The following is a 21289-nucleotide window of genomic DNA, read 5'->3' as shown; positions in this document are numbered from 1 at the left end:
AAAGCCAATACTATAAAAAGTGAGATATGGAGCAAAGAATGGATAGACTGCAAAACAAATACATGGAGAGAGAAGGAAAGGAGCAAAGATGGAGAGAGAGGAAAAAAATCCAATGAAAATGTAAATGCAGTATTTTAATGGACTGATTAGTGTGTATGCGCATCACTTCCCTGTACAGAACAGAATATGCTCTCCTGCCTGTCGTAGGCCCTGTAGGGCTAATTGCTAATTGAGAGTGTCCTTTAGCTCAAGTAGAGGCCTGTGGCCTTTGGAGCAGGAGGACCTGTGTTTTAACTCTGCTATTGCAGTGAGGTTTCTAGTTGCACTGATGTGCAGCATAGCAACAATTGTGAAGTTTTAGGCAGCCACAGGTTTGTTAGAGCCTATTATATGCATGTGTGTATGGCACTTGCTTATGCCAGTCTAATTTGGGTGTGGGGGAAAACTGGGCTCTTCTATCCCTACACTCTACAGCCGGAAAATCATTTCTAGGCTGAGTCAAAAACAATTGACTCAGCCTAGAAAAATAAAAGTAACGGGTTTAAAGGATAGATAAAAGCGATTCAGGAACTCCAGCCTGTTTTGCACATTTTAAAAATAGCGTGAGAGGCTCACAAAACCTCAAATCTTACGAGATCCCTAAAAATAAAGAATAAAAAATAATCATCCAAATTTTCCAACCCTCAGAAAAGGTTTGATACGATTTTGGGGTGAGAGTTTGTGTCCTTTCTTATTTCCTCTGAACTGTGGGGCCCTGAACACTAACTCTGTTGCATTATCAACTATCATGTGGAATAGACAGCAAGAAATAGACAGAAATATTGGACATAATGGATCAAAACAGGAGAACAACGAGACACTGAAAATTAAATGGCCCGTAAATTTAGAACAAACAACAGGAACTACTTTGCTTGAACAGTGTGGCTGTGGCCTGTGGAATAGACTGCCAGAGGGGGTCAGGGCCAGTGTACGTGGGATTTTAAAAGGCCTGGATAATTTCATGAGCAACATTCATAATTATGCAGGCTAAGGCTTAAGCAGATCACTACAGGGATTAGGAAGAAACCATTTACTCCCTCTGCATCAATGTAGAACATTGCTTAGATGACTAGGTGCACTGTGGTGGAAAGAAAGAACAAAGGAATAAAAATTTGAGAGAAAGAAAAAAAGGGAAAAAACCCAGACAGAAAATGAGAAAAAATAGAGAGATAGAAAGAAGAAGAGAGAGAGGGGCATCAGGAATTAACCACTGCTGGTTGCAGGGCACCAGACCTGATGAATCAACAGTCTGGAAGGGCAAGATTAGTCTAGTGGTGGAAAAAGTCACAAAGGATACATCACTATGTAAATAAACAGAGCAGTTTGCTGACTGCAAACTATGGAGAGACTGTAGCTTTTGTCGCGTTATGTTTTCTTTGCTGCTTGCTTTGTTTTGTTTGCTGGTGATGAGTGAAACAACGATTGTCCCATGTGAAATTCAGTTCTCTTCCTGGCAATGCTAATTCTGTATTCCTGCCCCTTTTACATTTCAAATGGACTCGTGCTGTTTTGTTATTGAATATTTATTCATTGGAGGAGCCATCATGAAGCACGGGCAGCTAAATTTAGACCAAATCCTTAGGAAGTGCAGAGCATCTGCAACTCTAGTGGAGGTCAGTGGGATTTAAGAGAGTTCAGCACCTCTTGGCATACGGTCCTGAGTAAGGACTTTGGATATGGCCCATAGAAAACAAGTATGCACACGGGAAAAGGGATATGAAATATTTGCAGATTTTACTATACAAAAGCAAAGCTACACAGTAACAAAAATCAGACAGTTAAGATCAGACCCTTCTTAAGGGGAATGAGAAAAGGACGAAAAAGACTGTAATAGGGTGGCAGTTTTTTCCTAGAACACTCGTTAGCAGGTGCTGGTCCTGCTGGGAAAGGGTTAAGTAGGTTCTGCTGACCCATTGAGGCCTGTAGTACATTACCCCACCTGGATATAATGGAGATGGGAGTGGGTCTATAGAGAGAAGATCTAGGGTGTGGGCTGAGCGGTCTTGAAGGAGGAACTTAGTTTCTTTTCTGTTTTAAATATATCCAAACCCAGGGAAAGGGGTGAGTCTGGACTCCACACACAAACATCCACTCAGAGAAGCCATTAGAGATGAGTTGAGTTAAAACATTGAATACCAATCTATGTTTTTCTGTGTGAATTTATCTATCTTAGATTTGTAAAGAACATCTACCTCCATCTGAGCATTGATTAGTTACTGTAAAGCACTATGTACCTCCATAGAACTATGGCTCTGATTCAGTAATGCGCTTAAAACCAGTTAAGCCTGTGAATAGTACCAACATTAGTGAGTACTCACATGCTTAATATTACATATGTGCATAAGTGTCTTGCTGAATCTGGGCCCCAATCAATAAAATTATGACAACAAATGAAAGGTAGTAAAATTAATAGATTTTAAGGCCAGAATGGACCATTTTGATCATAGTCTGATACCCGCATCACACAGGCCATAGAATATCACCCAGTGATTCTTGCAGCAAGTCCAATAACTCGTGACTGAACGAAAGTGTCACTTTTAGTAATTCATCCATTTTTGATGTAGGGATTTCAAGTGATGGAGAATCCACCAGACCCCTGATGAAATGTTCCAATGGTTAATTAACCTCATTGTTAAATTTTAGAAACTTGATTTCCAGTTTGAATTTGTCAATGTTGAACTTCTAGCCATGAGGTGTTGTTGTGACTTTGTCTGCTAGATTAAAGGCTCTCTGACATCAGACATCTAATTACCCCAGATGTTTTAAAAATGTTTACTGTAGTATTTGAAGTTATTTTTCTCACAATGATACAGACCAAGGACAATTGGTTCACGTCTTTGCACATTATATCCTACTAAACTCCTGTTGCTTCCTCTGCTGGTGGCAGGGATTGTCATGAACTTGCACTCCTTTTGCAAGGGGAGAGCTTTATCATGGACTAGGCCTAGCTGTCAGTTGATATCAAGATCTGAGACTCATTCAGAACTGGGGGGAGTTTATATAACTGGGTGAGCTGTTTTTAATTCTCACCCTCCTTTTAATAAATCGAGTCGTTGCACAGCACCTTGCAATCTGGGGAAATCTCTGGCATGTCTTCCTTGCATCTATGCAGGCCTGGACACATCCGTGCTTATTAAAAAACATTTACTATAAATGGTAATCAGGTAAACTATAGAGATCTGCCAAGAGACGTGAGACAGCACATTCTGATGAAGCTTCTGTATACATCTGACAGCTAGCATAGCCCAGAGTCGCCCCCCAATCCCAAACAGTTTGCATTCCTTCCCCAAGCTAAACTCCACTCAGCTGCATTGTTTAAACAAGCCAAAAAGCAGCCTTTGCCAGTGGTTTAATGGAGGGACCTTTACTCTGACCCAAACTCTCGTCAGGCACAAGCTCCAAAACAAAACACCATTTACCACACTCAGCTTGTTTATGTGTGTTTTGCCATCACAACTCAGGCAGAAGAAGATGACCGCTGGGATTCAGGAGACCAAACCATCCCAGTGAAACCTGAGGCTACATGAAACTCAACACAGAGTCGAAACCCAGACTTAAGTTCCTCCACAGGTTCATCAGCCTTTCTGCCTAACTCCTGCATCCGTCTTCTCTAGCACATATATCCATCCATCCCAAAAGCCAGAAGGGTTGTCAAGGTTCAGCTGACTTACATACCCAGCCATCTAGCACCACCTTTCTTGTGTGCCTATCACATAGTATTCAGGTGCTGGTTACAAAACTTGTCTTTCATTGAAATCGTGTAAAATTGGCACTGTACATATTGTTATACAGACCATAAGTTGACCCTGCTTTGTGCCACATTTGTCCCTTCCATGGTGAGTTTGAAATCACCTCTCTAGTGTACATTGGGGTATTGAGTCCCCCACTCTGTGGCATCTTTGTTTCTCCACACAGCATACCCAAAGTTCTTCCACTGTACACCTGAGAGAGATCCCTTAGATTATGGCTACACTGTGATAAAAGACCTGCAGCACAGCTAGAGCTGGCCTAGGTCAACTGGCTCGGGCTCATGGGTATTGTAGTGCTGGCATTCAGCGTCAGGCTCAGCCTTGGCTCTGCGATCCTCCTGTCACACAGAGTCGCAGAGCCCAGGCTCCAGCCCAAGCCCGAAAGCCTACACTGAAATTTTACAGTTCCACAGCCCAAGCCTGGCAAGCCTGCATCAGCTGACCCAGGCTCCGAGACCCAATGCTGCGGGTTTGTTAATCGCAGTGTTGAGGTACCCTTAGAAATAGGTCCATAATTCTTTGAGCTGAGGAACTCCCAACAATCCCTTCTTGCACAACTGATTCCTGACCAGATAAAGAGAGAGTTCCATGTCTGCAGTAGGCACTGTGTTACCAGCTCTTCACTCATGGAAAGAGGGTTGGTGATGGTGGGCAACTGGAATTTTAGCAGCATGGGCAAGACAAGACAAAAGACCCCCCATCAGCTCAGGAACATACAAAGGAAATGGACTGTTTGGCTTCAGGACGGCAGATCAAAGATTTTGAGCTTAGCAGGATTCAGATAGGGAGTACACATTTATAGAGATCAAAATCCAAAATTACACCAGATAGAATTTTTTTTTTTTTTTTTTAAAGAAGGCACAAGCCTCCTGCTTCAGGTCATAATGCAACCAGTGACCCCCAGGGGCTGGGAGGAGATATTCCCGATGGGCAAGTCATGATGGCGTTCCCTGTTCTTTCCTCTGATGGGGTTTATCACCTCTTCATCTGGTGCTGGCTACGGTCAGGAGCAGAATAGTGGACTATCAATCTGATCTGGTCTGGCAATTCCTAACTTCCTATTCCTATGAAACAAACACTTGTTTTAGGACTGCAAGCAGACTGACTCACTGACTAAATTTATTCTAAGAGAGGGAGTGAAATGCTTGTTAATTATGGGCTACTCTTGGCGTTCCAAGCCAGTGGACAGACAGGGAATGAGGCAATCGTGACAGCACCTTGCAGAGCTGAGTCTAGAACATGGGTGAATGTGGGTGGTATTGACCCATGTGCCAGAAAGGCAGGGCGGCTAGAAAAGCATATTTGTCATTTTCTGTTAACAAAGATACGATGGATCGTGAAACAGGGCACAACAATTGGGGGAAAGACGTGTCTCTGCGTTTCTCATGGCAGTGTTTTTGCTCTTAGTCAGGCCTCATCCAAAGCCCACTGCAGTCAATGGAAAGTCTTCCCCCAACTCCCGAGAGCTTTAGATCGGACATTAGGCCCTTTAACGGCACATGGCTAGAGCTTGCTGAGTAACTGTACACCAGCTCTGGCAGTGATGAGAATGAGCCAAACTGCACCCTCAGTTAGATGGGTCAAATTCCACTGGAATTACCTGGGCTCTGTGCGGCTGCTAGTTACAGCACCGTGCAGGATATAAGTTGTTCTGTGTAGACCAGTAGTGTCTAGAGGCCCCTTTGTGCTAAATGCTGTACACATAGGAAGAAACGTTTCTTGCCCAGAACAGCTTGCAGTCTAAAGCCCCAGTCCTGCATTGTGTAACACGTGAGCATAGGCCATGGACGACATTAGCGTTCTGGGCAGGCATAAAGCAATTCACCCATGTGCTGCTCAATCAGCATCAAGGCCTAAAGAGATAAGGCAGACAAAGGGTGGGAGAAAAGGAGTATGATTGTCCCTATGTTACAGGGATGGAACTAAGACCCAGACGTGACTTGCCCAAGGTCACCCAGGAAATCTATGGCAGAAGCAGCGACTGAACACAGATCTCCTGAGTCCCAGTCCAGTGCCTTAGACACAAGAGCATCCTTCCTCTTCAACTCGATTAGAGGTCCACTGCTTGTGTGTGTTACAGGGAGAGAGACGGGAAGAAGGCAATCAGCAGGGCAGTGTGTGTGCAGTTTTCAAACTGGCCCCATTCATGGTCTGTCTCTCTCTGTACAGGAAGAGATTCAGAAGGGTTTATGTATCCACTTAGGATCCGATCCTGCAACAAGATGTGCATAGGCAGATCCCAGCGGCTCATTGGAGTCAATGCAACTCTCTGGGTATCTCGATACAGACCCCGGTTTACAGTGCCGTGGGACCTGAGCTATGGACTCAGTGTTTCCAAGCCTGCACTTGAATGTCCATATTGTATTGTAAACCTGGGCTTACAGTTGCTGGACCCGGGTCTCACAGCCGTGGTAACGCCTCCATACGGTGCTACGCAGCCCTTCTGACTTGCATCTGCTGCTTGAGCTGCGTCCACACTGCCAAATGACAGGCCTTGGGCCTGAGTCGCAGTGGGACTCAGGCTCTGACCCACCCTCCAGCAGGGTCCTAGGACCTCAGTCCTGAGTCTTTGCTGACCCAGATTAGACTGATTTGTGTATGGATGGAACGGGGGGATCGAGGGGGAAGACAAAACTTTAGTCAGACCCCAGTCTTAATGTACAGTGTAGACATAACTTATGTGGATACAAGAGTCCCACTGTGAGTTTCTCTTTGGGAGGCTGGATCCTTATTCTGTGGCCATAGTGCCTACTGGCAGGATATACTGATGACATGGCTTATGCTCCTACTCTCCTTATTTTAAACTCCATATTTACTCCCCAGTTTATAACTTCCTTGTGTCTCCAGACAAGCAAGCTGAGCAGAAGAAGAATTACAATGGCTTCATCATGCTGCAAAAATTATATTCCCTTTGCCCGTAAATTAAAACACCATCCAGAGAAAAGCACTCTGTAAAAGCTAGGTACTATTTGTGTTATAAAGAAAATGATAGGATGGGGGAAGAAATCTCTATGAGGCAGAGACAGCAGTGTATCATTGACGCTGGACCGCACTCATGTCCAAGTATGGCCCTCTTTAGCATCTAGAAACAATACAAAAGTGTGATTATCTGGGCCAGACAATTGGTGTCTCCATTTGCCACTTATATTAAATACAAGCAAACCCACTTTCAGGATTCTGATTGTTTCATAAGACTCACTTGGGACAATTATAGGAGTTGGCATGATTATAAATCTTGCCTGAGATGCCCTGTTTGGTTAGTGATGAAACCAATTCCTCTTCTCCCATCCATTCTCTTAACCTGACATGACATCAGGACACTTCTATTTTTCTCTAAGCTAGAAACTGCCAGATTTTATGTGGGTTGGTGGGTGGATTGTTGATGGGTTTTTTTCCAGGGTTGTTCTATTCAGGCTGTTACATTCAAAACAACATTTTCCTCCCAGATTAAAACATCTGGATTCTGTTTATTGTGCACCAAGAAGACAAGATTCTGGGATCTGGAGGGGTTTTTTTCCTTTAGGAAGAACAGCTGAGTGTATGTTTCTTGCAAAATTCGCAGAAGAGCGAAGTAAACAGCTTTGCAACTCCTGGAGAATTCAATTTTTTTCCTATTAAATAACGAAGCAGTACTCGAGCTCCATCAACGGAACACATTATGTGCCTAGTTACTAGGTTGATGGGTGTAGTATAAATTAGAATGATAGGCAAGAACTGCAATAATCTTTAACCTTTAATAATCAGTAATCTAAATAATCTTTGGAAAGGACATTAAACAGTAGCAACGAATACTTTGCATTTATACAGCACTTTTCATCTGAGGGCCTCAAAGTGTTTTACAAAGTTGAGTAAATTATTCCCATTTGACAGATGGAGAAATTGAGGCATAGAGAGAGCGAATGACTTGCCCAAGGTCACATAATCACAAAAGGAGCTAAGAGTAGACCCCTTGGTTCCTGACGCACACTCCACCTCTTGTTCTAATAGCTAGACACTTCTGCCTTCTGTAATATATTATAATGATAATATCGAGCTGTTTACATCCATGGAGCTACCAGTGCTTTAGAAAGGAGGTCAGTATCATTCTCCCTGTTTTACAGCATGGGAAACTGAGGTAGAGAGAAAGTGACTTGCCCAGGGTCATCCAGCAAATAGTGGCAAAGCCAGGACTCAAATACAAGTCTCTTAAATCCCAGGGCAGTGCCCTATCCTCTAAGCCACACTGCCTGCCCCCATGCAGCCTAGAGAGACAAGGTGGGTGAAGGGTAGCGTAATAACTTTTATTGGACAAACTTCTCTTGGTGGAAGAGACAAGCTTTCGAGCTACACAGAGCTGCTCTTTAGAGCTGGAAAAGGTAGCCAGAGTGTCACTACCACAACTAAATAGAAGGTGGGACAGACTGTTAAGCATAAGGGATTAACATGTGTTGCAAGAAGCCACTTACAATGAAGTGGGCAGTTAACACTTCTGGACGTGTATTGTGACTGCAAACAGCATGGAGCTCTGAGACCTGCACTATTTCTCAAATGCATCAATTTCTAATGCATACCTATAAACTTTGCTTGCATAATATATTTTACTTGCTTTGTGGATTTATAATGCACACAGAGAGGAACATGAACCATGGCAGCTATTTATAATGAATGCAGAAGTAACATTTATCTGCTGCATGGATCCTTCCTGTGTCACAACATGAATTACCAATGGTGTGTGTTTACAAGAATGTATAATAATTACCTGCTCAATTACAGTGGTTATAACGCATGGCTGGTCAGTAAGCATGGCCTGTTTCAGGACCACATGAGCCTCCTGCAGCAGAGGACTCATGAATGGGTTTATTTTTAGTTTCTAATTATAATAGTGAAGGTAGTTTAGACAGGGGGAGAAATTAAGGCCCAATCTGGAGAGGTGTTGTCTTCATTTGGAGCTGAGATCTCTTAGCTTTTACCCTCGGGATCAGGCCCTAATGTTAGGCATCTCAGCTCAGGGTATTTTCTCTTTTCCTTTATGTTATCAGTCTGCTTGCCACATCCTTGCTGAAAGGGATCCCTCACTTTAAGCCCCCTCTTGGTCGGTTAGGATGGCCTCTTTTGGTTGAGGATTATAGGCACTGACAGTGCTGACACAGAAGAATAAAACCCAGAATGATTTAAAGCAATGGGGAGGGCTCGTCCTTCAAGATCAGGAATGTGCAGCTAATAGATTCCTTTCCTCTTATGGCACTGATCAGTTCTGGGCCTACCCTCGCAGGGGCTTCCAGCAAGTGGGAGTCATTCATGCTCCAATTGACTGTTTCATTTATTGAGTCTGCACTTTTAAATTATTTGTCTAAAAACTTGTTATAGCCATAAATAATAACAGTTGCAATTAGACCTTATGTAGCGTGTCTCCTCCCTGGAGCTCAAAATGCTTTGCAAAGGAGATTCAGGATCATCACGAACTTTTTACAAATGGGGCTGCGGCACGGGTGGTGAAGTGTCTTGACTAAGGTCAGTGAGAATACAGCTGGGAATGCAACCCAAGCCTCCTGCCCCCCAGTCCAGGGCACCACCCATTGAGCTATTCTGCCTTCCTGAGGGAGGGGCTATATTAAATGCAGTGTGGCCTAGAGGGTGAAGCAGCAGACAAGACTGCAGGAAACCTGGGCTCAATTCCTGCTACTGGCATGTGGGGTGACCTAGGGCAAATCACGTCTCGCCCTGTGCCTCAGTTTCCCCATTTGTAAAATAGACATAATGATAGTGACCTCCATCGTAAAGCACTTTGGGTATGTCTACACTGCAATAAAAACATCTGCAGCTGACCTGTGTCAGTTGGGCTACAGAGCTATAAAATTGCAGTGTTGATGTCTGGGCTTGGACTGGAGCCTGGGCTTTGGGCCCCTCCCTCCTCATAGGGTCCCCAAGCCTGGACGGTGACAGTGCAGTTCTCTAGCCCTGCTGCAGGTGTTTTATTGCAGCGTAGACATCCCCTTTCAGATCTAAAGCTTTCTATAAAAGCTAGGCATTATTACTAATGCAATATAAATATTGCATCATAATAATCAACATTTTCAGCTTTTCTCAGAAGCAAACTGGAAGCCAGCGGAAAATGTGGAACACTCTTCTGAAGAGGTGAGTCACTGCATATTGTACTAGTTCGGCGCTTTTCAAGTAGAGCGCATTGTTGGGAGGTTGCAAAAGCACAGATCATTGCGAAGAGGTTCACATGAAAGGGGAACAAGCAGAGCCCCAGGGCCAGTGGCAGATGAAATGAGTCTGTGCGTGCCACCAAAATCTCCGAAGATCCAAGGGGCCCTGGTTTTCAGAAGTGCTCAGCACCAGCCACTCCAGTTGAAGTCAATGGGAGCTGCTGGCACTCAGCATCTCTGAAAAAGTCAGGCCCAAGAGTAATGGATCCAGCGTGACTGCAGAATGTAAACCATACGGGCAAAACACTCATGTACAGCTCCAAGAGAAGTTACAGTTGCAGGCCTGTACCATTCTTGGAGATGTTAACCCCAGTTGCTTAGTGTCACTTCCAGTTGAGGTCAGTTGTTCTCAGTGTTCCAGTGCTTTTGATTCATGTATGCGATTGTTTGGACTATAAATGTCTGTCTAAGATTGTGAGCCCCATGTGGCACACAAGGACATGGTCTGTTATCTGTTCAGCTTGTGCTCAGCAAGCAATATATAAAATAAATCTGTACAATAAATCAATAGAATTAACCACTTTCCACCTTATCCTGGCTGAGCCTAAGCAAGTTAGATTCCACGTCCCCATCTCTCTCAGATACTGGGGAAGAAACGATGCTTATGATTTAATTCATGTTTACATTACAGTAGCACCAAAGGGTGGCCAGAAGTGACCTGGAAGTCATGCCTTTCAGAGAACACAGACAGGAACATACCTGTGTCACATGCAATGATAATACCCTCCATTCAGGGAACTGGACTGGAGTGGGGCATAATTTTCTGTCTACACCTCATGTCCAAACTCTCCACTCAGGAACTGATCTGGGGTGGGCTCAATTCCATATCTGTGGAGACCCTGAAAGGCCGTATTTGCCATTTTATAAAGATCCCTGACAGTGGTTCTTCCTCTCTGCCAGATCATCAATTAAACCAAAAGATGTCTGTACACCAGCAACTAGCAAGGGAGACTGATGGCAAGCTCTTTTACAACAGCCAAACTCCACTCTCAGCAAAAGAAGTACATTAATTCCTTATATTCCCAAAAGCTGGATGTTAATACTCCAGAGGCTCAACACACCAGGTGCTTTCGGTTGGGGAGAGATTTTCCATCCCACTGACATGACAGTGCTTGAGTCCAGAGAGGCAAGCATGTGCAGGGAATATTCTGGACTCAACCAGGGTGCCTAACACGGCCAAAACCACAAGAGGAGACATGCATGCTGAGTGAAAAGAGCCTCGGCATGCCCAAAGCATGTCTCATCACAATGAAGGAAGCCAGCAGCTATTGAATAGGCCTCTGCTGTCCATGTAAACCAAGTTTTACGGTACATATGGCTGGAGAATAGGAAGCAACTGAAAGGACTGATTGGGCTGGGTCGGGGAGGGAGTGGGCATGCAAAGGTTTTGTAAGGCATAAAGTGTTTGGCTGAAAAGATGATGGTGGTTATTATTATTATTATGATTATTATTTATTTGTCATGTGGCAGCACCCAGGAGCTCTAGTCAAGGACCAGGATCGCATTAGGTTCTGTACAGACACCAAACAAAAGAACGGTCCTTACCCCAAAGAGGCTACACTTGGCAAGTGGGGCCTCTTCATGGAAACAGGCTTTGAAGTAAGTGTAGCTTTTACAATCTTGTGTTGGGTGCAAAGCTTCATCTATCAGTGTTCAGAGGGGGACCCATATCACCCCCCACCCAATGGGCCAGCCCTAGGCATTAGACATGGGCTCCTAGGAAGAGAGGAGCAGACAGTGTTATGTTTTCTCCAGCGCTCAATGTGGGGAAACCCAATGGGAATCTCACACTAGCTGAATGAGTTTTCTGGTCTCAGCTCTCCAGTCTTCCATTGAAGTCTCAAGCAATGCACAATACACAAGCAAGAGCAGGGATTCGTCACAGGGCCTTAAGCACAAATTACTAGAAGCAAAGTAACAGGAGTTAAGCATCTAACCTGCTTAGAAGCTTTTGAAAACCCCGCTAGGCATCTCTCTGCTCCTGCAGGCACCTAAATACCTTGGAACATCTATTCCCAAGACCACAAGCCCCAACCTTTTTCTAAGCAGCGGCAGCAGGCTATCAGAGGGGGCACATCAGGCACCATGCCAGGAAGGCGATGAACCTCAACACTGTGCAGCCAAGGCAGGACTGGAGGCAGAAGCACCGTGATTCCCAGCCTTTTCGTAAGCACCCATTTTCATCTTCCACACAGGCAGCAGGTCACCTCTCTGTTCGGTCAGCAAAACCTGGTTAACTTCAGTGGAGTTGCAATAGTTCAACCGAAGGGAAAACATAGCCCAATAGGAGCTTCTCTTTGTCAGGTCACTGCCATTGCACAGTGCTAAACAAGAGTGAATTCAAAGGATCCTCCTGGCTGGGAAACGCCGCGAGACTGCCTCTAAAAAATAAAAACCACCCCGCACTGGCATCCTCTGCTCCTAAGTGTCGATTTCAAAGCTTCCTTCTGGGTGTTCTGTACAACCCACTGTGATGACCCACTAGTTTCTGCTGCTCGCTTAAGATAGTCTTCACCGTATACCTTCCTAGGTCCTTTGTGATATGGTGTGTGTGTGTATTTTTATCATTGAACCAGTTTCCAGAGACAGAAATCAGACAGCATGGGTAGGCAAACCTGAGCTGGCTTGGATCAAGCTAGCTTGCTAAAAATAGCAGTGTAGTAATAGTGGCATGGGGTAGCCACCCGGGTACATACCAGGGGTCCCAGGTGGGATGGTTCTGGGGTGGTAGCCTGTGCTGACATCCTGCCAATGCTGCTGTTGCTAGTCAGCTAGCTTGATCACAACTTAACTTGTGTATGCTTATACCTGCTGCAATGCATGTCCTGAGTCACTGCAGCACAGCCATACCCTTACAAAGGAAAAGGAGTACTTGTGGCACCTTAGAGACTAACCAATTTATTTGAGCATAAGCTTTCGTGAGCTTCAGCTCACTTCATCGGATGCATACTGTGGAAACTGCAGAAGACATTATATACACAGGTTTCAGAGGAACAGCCGTGTTAGTCTGTATTCGCAAAAAGAAAAGGAGTACTTGTGGCACCTTAGAGACTAACCAATTTATTTGAGCATGAGCTTTCGTGAGCTACAGCTGATGAAGTGAGCTGTAGCTCACGAAAGCTCATGCTCAAATAAATTGGTTAGTCTCTAAGGTGCCACAAGTACTCCTTTTCTTTTTATTATATACACAGAGACCATGAATCAATACCTCTTCCCACTCCACTCTCCTGCTGGTAATAGCTTATCTTAAGTGATCACTCTCCTTACAATGTGTATGATAATCAAGTTGGGCCATTTCGAGCACAAATCCAGGTTTTCTCACCCTCTGCCCCCCCACACACAAACTCACTCTCCTGCTGGTAATAGGCCATCCAAAGTGACCACTCTCTTTACAATGTGTATGATAATCAAGGTGGGCCATTTCCAGCACAAATCCAGGTTTTCTCACCCCCCCCCCTTTTTTTTCCCAAAAACCACACACACAAACTCACTCTCCTGCTGGTAATAGCTTATCCAAAGTGACCACTCTCCTTACAATGTATATGAAAATCAAGGTGGGCCATTTCCAGCACAAATCCAGGTTTTCTCACCCCCCACCCCCATACACACACAAACTCACTCTCCTGCTGGTAATAGCTCATCCAAACTGACCACTCTCCTTACAATGTGTATGATAATCAAGGTGGGCCATTTCCAGCATAAATCCAAGTTTAACCAGAACGTCTGGGGGGGGGGGGTAGGAAAAACCAAGGGGAAATAGGCTACCTTGCATAATGACTTAGCCACTCCCAGTCTCTATTTAAGCCTAAATTAATAGTATCCAATTTGCAAATGAATTCCAATTCAGCAGTTTCTCGCTGGAGTCTGGATTTGAAGTTTTTTTGTTTTAAGATAGCGACCTTCATGTCTGTAATTGCGTGACCAGAGAGATTGAAGTGTTCTCCGACTGGTTTATGAATGTTATAATTCTTGACATCTGATTTGTGTCCATTTATTCTTTTACGTAGAGACTGTCCAGTCTGATCAATGTATATGGCAGAGGGGCATTGCTGGCACATGATGGCATATATCACATTGGTGGATGTGCAGGTGAACGAGCCTGTGATAGTGTGGCTGATGTTATTAGGCCCTGTGATGGTGTCCCCTGAATAGAAATGTGGGCACAGTTGGCAATGGGCTTTGTTGCAAGGATAGGTTCCTGGGTTAGTGGTTCTGTTGTGTGGTATGTGCTTTTTGGTGAGTATTTGCTTCAGGTTGGGGGGCTGTCTGTAGGCAAGGACTGGCCTGTCTCCCAAGATTTGTGAGAGTGTTGGGTCATCCTTCAGGATAGGTTGTAGATCCTTAATAATGCGTTGGAGGGGTTTTAGTTGGGGGCTGAAGGTGACGGCTAGTGGCGTTCTATTATTTTCTTTGTTAGGCCTGTCCTGTAGTAGGTGACTTCTGGGATCTCTTCTGGCTCTATCAATCTGTTTCTTCACTTTCGCAGGTGGGTTCTGTAGTTGTAAGAATGCTTGATAGAGATCTTGTCGGTGTTTGTCTCTGTCTGAGGGGTTGGAGCAAATGCGGTTGTATCGCAGAGCTTGGCTGTAGATGATGGATCGTGTGGTGTGGTCAGGGTGAAAGCTGGAGGCATGTAGGTAGGAACAGCGGTCAGTAGGTTTCCGGTATAGGGTGGTGTTTATGTGACCATTGTTTATTAGCACTGTAGTGTCCAGGAAGTGGATCTCTTGTGTGGACTGGACCAGGCTGAGGTTGATGGTGGGATGGAAATTGTTTTAATCATGGTGGAATTCCTCAAGGGCTTCTTTTCCATGGGTCCAGATGATGAAGATGTCATCAATATAGCGCAAGTAGAGTAGTGGCGTTAGGGGACGAGAGCTGAGGAAGCGTGTTCTAAATCAGCCATAAAAATGTTGGCATACTGTGGGGCCATGCGGGTACCCATAGCAGTGCTGCTGATCTGAAGGTATACCCTTACAAAGGAGTACTTGTGGCACCTTAGAGACTAACCAATTTATTTGAGCATGAGCTTTCGTGAGCTACAGCTCACTTCATCGAAAGCTCATGCTCAAATAAATTGGTTAGTCTCTAAGGTGCCACAAGTACTCCTTTTCTTTTTGCGAATACAGACTAACACGGCTGTTACTCTGAAACCTTACAAAGGGTCCATCTTGGGGCAACTGTTCTGTGGTTGCTTCAGCTATGGAAAAGTCAAAAAGGGCTGGGAACAGTCCATTGCCTTGAGTTGCTCTAGGAAGGAGCTCTAATAGGGGAGACAGATGATATTGGCATCTTGAGTAATTTATTTAACAGGCCAGTTAAATAAATCCTTCCACATGCATGAATTATATCAGCTCCTCTCCCCAGTCATGTTTCCCTCCTAGTGGAGCCTTTAGAGAGAGAAGCTCTCCCCACTTGGATATACAAGAGAGAAGAATATGAATCCAGCTGAAATTTGCTTGAATTCAATTTAAAAAGCTGTACTGTTCTTGCTGATCTGTGGGGTTGTGGCGATCAAAGCGAGCATGCATTTGAAGGAGAACATTTTCAAAAACGTGACTAGCTTTTGGGGTCGGGGGAACTCAATTTTCAGGGCTGCAACTTAAGACATGTTAAAGGGCCTGATTTTCCAAAAGCACTGAGCACCAGCCTTCTGGAAATCAACTTGTGTACCTGGAATCACTAGCTGCTTCTGAAAATCTTGGCCAATTGTGAAGTTCACCTTACTATATGAGGTTTGGCAGCAGAAATTCAGCAGAGTGCCACGCTCCCACAATCCCTCTGCTTTAGCAAAACCACCCCTGCAAACAAAGGCAGGAAGGGGAAAAGCTTAAACAGCTCAATCTGATTAGTTTATCATCAAAAAGAAGACTGAGAGGTAACTTGATTAGGGTGTATAAGTACCCTCACAGGAAGAAAATTCTCAAGGGCTCTTCAGCCTAGTAGAGAAAGTGAGAACAAGAACCATTTTTGTTTGTTTGTTTTTTTTAAACACAGTGAGAGTGATCAATCACTCCGACTAAACTACCAAATGGTGGATTTTCTGTGTCTTGATATCTTCAGATCAAGACTGGGTGTCTTTCTGGAAGATATGCTTTAATCTGAAACCAGTTATGGGGCTCAATATGGGGAAACTCAGCGAAATTCTATGGCCTCGGATATACAGGACATCAGATCCAGTGATCGCTGCCAGCCTGAAAATCCATCTCCCTGCCCCCTCAATGTCTTCGTGCTACTCTGTGGAGGCCCGCTGAACTCTGGCTGCAAGCCAGTTTCGGAACTCCTATGACTTTACCCACGAAGTGCCGGGGGCCTCCTCAGAGACAGACACACACTCAAAGTGGGTTACAATTAGATTTCTTGAGGTGGCTTTATCTGCTGAGAGCTAGTGGTGTAAAAGAGCCCTTGGTAGGGTCTGGAACTTGTCAGAAATTGGGAGCTTTGGCAAAAAAGTACACTTAAAAATTAGTTTAGCATTAGGGATATCTTTTTTGTTCCAGCCAGAACAAACCTCTTTCTCTGAAGTTAATGGGAGCTGAGTGTCCTTGGCACCTTCAAAAATCAGAACATTGCCCTATAGCCTTAAGGCTTTACAGGTTTTCCTATAAGGCCCTTACAGCCTTCTGTCTGTCTGTCCAGTCATTTACAACAGTGACTGTAGCAATATGGCCACTGACTGTCAATCAAGCACTCCCTTGTGTCCAACAGTGCCTCAGCAGTACTTTGCCTCTGTTCCCTCCCCTCTTGAGGGCCCTTTTAAGAACTCACTCCGTTCAACAAAAGTTCAAACAGTCCCCTCTTGGGTTCCAATTTATTGAGTGCTCCTGTGCATAGAGACCATCGAGGCCCCAAGCCCAGTTCAGTGACTCTGGTTTAATTAACCCAAAATAAATGTCACATATTCCTCATCGCAACAGGCCTTTACAGCCCCTCCCCTATTTGGGCAGGGATCTTTGCCAGGCCTTGCTGACTGGAGAGCTTTCTCCCACTCTCTTCTTCTTCAGCTTTCCCCATGTTGACCCTGCAGGAGCCTTCTTGCTCCCTGGAGCCTCTGCAAATATGCCTGCAGTCTCCTAGGCTTCCCCCATCCCTGCAGCTTCCTGCTCTTTTTATTTTGGGATCCTCCAATTCAATTCATGGCTCATCCTATAATCAGGTCTGGATTAACGCCAGGGTCTCCAGCCCCTGTGTAAGCCACCCTGTTACAATGACCATCAGCAGGGTATCTGAACATGTCCTTGTCCTGTTAAAACCATCATATGTGGGCTCCGTACATCTTAGTTCCCATTTTGTCTGTCAAGGTGATGAGAGATGAGTACTCACAAGGCTAGGCTTGAAGACCTTCTCCTGTTCCTAACTTATAAGCGCACAATGCATGCAGCCCCCATATCCTGTACTTGATATTAATGATTATTATTCCAGTATTGTTATTATTATTTGTGTTACTGTAGCACCGAGAAGCAGCGATGAGATGCGAGAAGCTGAAGAACTGGTTCCTTCAGTCGCTCCAGGTCTTCGGCGGCACGTCCTTCAGTCGCTCCGGGTCTTCGGCGGCACTAAAAGGCCCGCCACCAAAGTGCCGCCGAAGACCCGGAACCAGTGAGTGACGTGCCGCCAAAGTGCCGCCGAAGACCCGGCGCAACTGAAGGACCCGCCGCCGAAGTGCCGCTGACGGACCGCAGGGCCGCCGGGTGAGTAGAGCTCAGGCGGGACGGACAGGACGGCGGCCCAAGGGCTGGAGTTTGCCGAACACATTTAACAACCGGTTCTAAACCGGCTGCAAAATTTAACAACCGGTTTGCATGAACCGGTGCGAACCGGCTCCAGCTCACCACTCCCTAGAAGCCCAGTTATGGAGCAGGATCCCATTGTTCTAGGCATTGTACAAACATAGAACAAAAAGACAGCCCCTATCTGAAAGAGCTTGCAGTCTAAATAATATTTCCATGTATTTCCATCTGGTGCCACAATCCACCAGTTTCTTCTGTTTAGATTTTGCTTGCTGCTCTTTCCCCCCTCTCCCCCCCGCCTTATCACTCAAAAAATGGGGAGGGGGGAAATCCAACAGTGATTCTGGGAAGAACTTGAAGTCACTACAGAAAAAAAGAGAAGCCTCCACTCCCTTTAGATGGCTTTGCTTACTAATGGGTGTGCATTCACAGCAATCCTGCAATGGAAGCAACATGCCCAGGGCATTACTAAATAGGAAAAAAATAAGTAATTAGAGGAAGTACTACTGTGCATTACAGGATCATTAGTTCCAAAGCAAGTGACCTCAGAGTCCTCAACCTTTCTCGCACGAGGTCATTGTGAATCTGAAATAACTAACAGCTGCACTATTATCACTTCTTCTATGGCTTTCCGTTCATTTACTTTGACACAATAATACCCTGCATTTTTGCAGCACCTTTTCTATGGTGATCTCAAAACATTTTTAAAACCATGATTTAAGCTGCACCAGATAAATGCATATTATTCTCATTTCACCGGTGGGAAGTTGAGGCATACAGAAGCTGAAGCCCACATTTGTAATAGTGTCCACTAGCTGAGACAGCTAGGGCCTGATCTAAAGCCCACTGAAGTCAGTGCAAGTCTCTCCATTGAGTTCAGTGGGCTTTGGATCAGCCTCTTGAGCTTCATTTTCAGAGGTGCTGGCCCTAGACGACTCATGATAGCCACCTGAAAATAGAGGCACTCAAAATTAGTGGGCACTTTTAAAAATTGAGGCCTAAATTACTTGTCACACAGTAAGTAGCAGAACAAGAAACAGAATCCAGACATCCCAACTCCCAGCCTACTGCTTTAACCATCAGAAAATCCACCCACTTCCCTAAAATTCCACTTTGGGAAAGAAATATGGAAAATAGCAGGCTGCACCGAATGCAGAATTATGTGAAATTGCTCACCACATTGTCTTGGAAAAATCCACATTGTGTTTCCAAACAAGAGTTTCGAACAACCAAAGTAGGGATGGGTTTTGCACCAAGGCTCAGTCCATACTGGAACAGGACTAGTCAGTTCCGTATAGATGTCCAGCCAGATTGTATGTGTTCAGTAAAGCTGTTAATTCTTCATATGAAATGCTGAAAGTCATAGGCTATTAATGCTGGGCTCTCAGGAGAGCAGCACCTCAAAACACCACCAGTGATGTGCACCTGTTATGAAAGCTAGGCTTGTTCCAGAAGGCACAGAAGCTGAGAAATCCGAGAAGAAAAAAAAAAGCAAAGACTTCAGTGCTGATGTCTGGCTAGATTTTGAAGGCCTTGGACCAATAATAATGCCAAAGCCACTGATCTGAAAGTGAATTTCTGAACTTTGATGACAAAAATATCTGTGCACTCCACTGCTTGTGCTTAATGTGCCAAATAATATCATCTTACATTTATATATAGCACCTTCCATTCCAGGGTGCTTTACAGAAGAATAGATTTGATCAGATAGACATAGATACTGAAATCACTTCACCTTCCTCTGGGGTGGAAAACAATGGCTGCTTCACAGCGCACAGCAGTCTAGGACCAAAACCAAAGTGAGGCATGCCACATTCATCTGTGGCAGGAATTTAGGTTAGTAGCAAGTAATAAGCAGAAGTGGAATTTGGCCAAGGCACTGGTGCTATTACTAACATTCTAAAACAAAAAGGAACTTTTTACCAGCTCTAGTGGCTGGTCTCATCTTGCCACAGAGCTGGTCCAAACTCCTAGGCAGTAGGAATACAGCCTGCTTCACTGTTGATCCCCAACCTCGGAGACGCAGTTCTGCTGGGAATTGGCCTGTGGTACTCTAAAGTCACAATTAATTAACGTGTCTGTCAAGTCAGGAAAGTGAAAACAGCTTTATGTTATGCAAAGATCTAATGCACCGAAGCTGAAGACAGGGTTTATAATTTGGACCTTGATTCTGCTCTCACTTGAACTGGTGTATATCAGGAATAGCGGTGGAATCACAGGAGGGAAATGGAGAATCTGGCCCTTTAAATCCAGAAATGCCTAAAGGCATGATTGGCCCAATGCTGCATTGTCATCATCTGACATTACAGGTCAGAAAATGATGAGACGGTTGCATTACCAGGCTGAAGTAAAACATCCTTCTCATTTTCCCCTGGGCAGGCCCCGATTAGTGGTGGCTCCTTCCACTCTGACCGCATGGTTCTTGGCCACTGAACCTGTTACTTGTGCTATCCACAATTTAATGAGTTGAACTGGGACACATTTTGGGGTGCATCGTTGCCTGACACTGCCACTGGGGAGAGCAGCAGCTGCCTTCTGTTTCAAGGCTGCAAGGCGCAAGCCCTGAGGAATTATAATCACTAACACATGCATCAGTCATTCTTCTTTCTTTCTCTAGCTGTCCGTTATTGGGGAGGCTTATTAAATGATACAATGGCAAGTATCTCCTAAATTACAATTGGGCCAAATTCTCTATTGGCATATCTCCATTAAGGTCAATGGCGTTTCCCCAGCAGAGACATTGGTCTCCTGTTCCCAGCACTCTCTTTCTAAACAATAATAGTTTTGCATTTCTGCAGCCCCTTTCATATAAGGTCTTTAAAGCACTTCAATATCCATTAAGCTTTGTGCAGCCTCTCTGAAGTGCATTCTATCCCACTTTTACATCTGGGGAAACTGAGGCACAGACAGGGAAAATGACTTGCCTCGTGTTACCAAACATATCAGTGCTAGAGTCAGGAACAGAACCCTTGATTCCTAGTGTTCTTCTGTTATTCAAAGATGCAATGGCTTTGACTCCAATTGCAATGGATTTACTCTGATGTAACTGAACTCAGAATCTGGCCTGGTACTTCCCTTTCTGCAGTGGTCTGATAAATGGTCCTTTGTTCAGAAAGCCTGATGTTGGAGAATCTGGCTCTGTTTCCCTCTTGTCCCTGGAATTGTGATTGGAAATAATTGGAAGTGTCACTGGAAGTAATCAGAAGTGACAGTCCCTGGGCTATGAGGCTTTTGCTTGAAGTCTAATGATTCCCCCCCCCCGCAAAACAAAACCTAAATTTAAACAATGAAGTCACAAAGTGATTTGCCTTCAAGGTTGAAAACCCTGTGATTTTTTTTTCTGAAATGGAAAAAAAAAAGCCTGACTCTGTGTTTTAGTTTGATATGCCAAGCTCTATCTGGTATATGGAAGATCCCTCCTGCCTTCCGTGGTTTCCTAGTGCTGTGCATTCCTGTGCTAACAGATAGAGTTCATTTCTATACTAAACATTTCCGTAGCTGCTGAAATTTTATGAAGGCTCATAGATATATCTATGAGCCTTGATAAAATTTTATACACACACACATACATATATATAGA

The 21289-nt window shown here is 44.6% G+C and overlaps 1 protein-coding gene and 1 long non-coding RNA gene across 2 annotated transcripts in view; one reads left to right on the top strand and one right to left on the bottom strand.

Annotated features, from left to right (window-relative positions):
- The window catches only part of LOC125625509 (uncharacterized), a 79768-nt gene that overhangs the window by 42642 nt on the left and 15837 nt on the right, over positions 1-21289 (top strand). Inside the window, exons 5-7 of the long non-coding RNA XR_012665790.1 lie at positions 9846-9902; positions 11450-11578; positions 11967-12145. This is a non-coding gene — a long non-coding RNA (uncharacterized LOC125625509). The remainder of the gene's footprint in view (positions 1-9845; positions 9903-11449; positions 11579-11966; positions 12146-21289) is intronic.
- Positions 1-21289, bottom strand: part of CLMP (CXADR like cell adhesion molecule) — a 71667-nt gene that overhangs the window by 37851 nt on the left and 12527 nt on the right. The window lies entirely within an intron of this gene.

This window comes from Caretta caretta, chromosome 22, assembly GCF_965140235.1.
Source record: "Caretta caretta isolate rCarCar2 chromosome 22, rCarCar1.hap1, whole genome shotgun sequence".
NCBI classification, from domain to species: Eukaryota; Metazoa; Chordata; order Testudines; family Cheloniidae; genus Caretta; species Caretta caretta.
The sequence above is the reverse complement of the archived record's forward strand: the minus strand, read 5'-3'. Positions and strand labels throughout refer to the sequence as shown.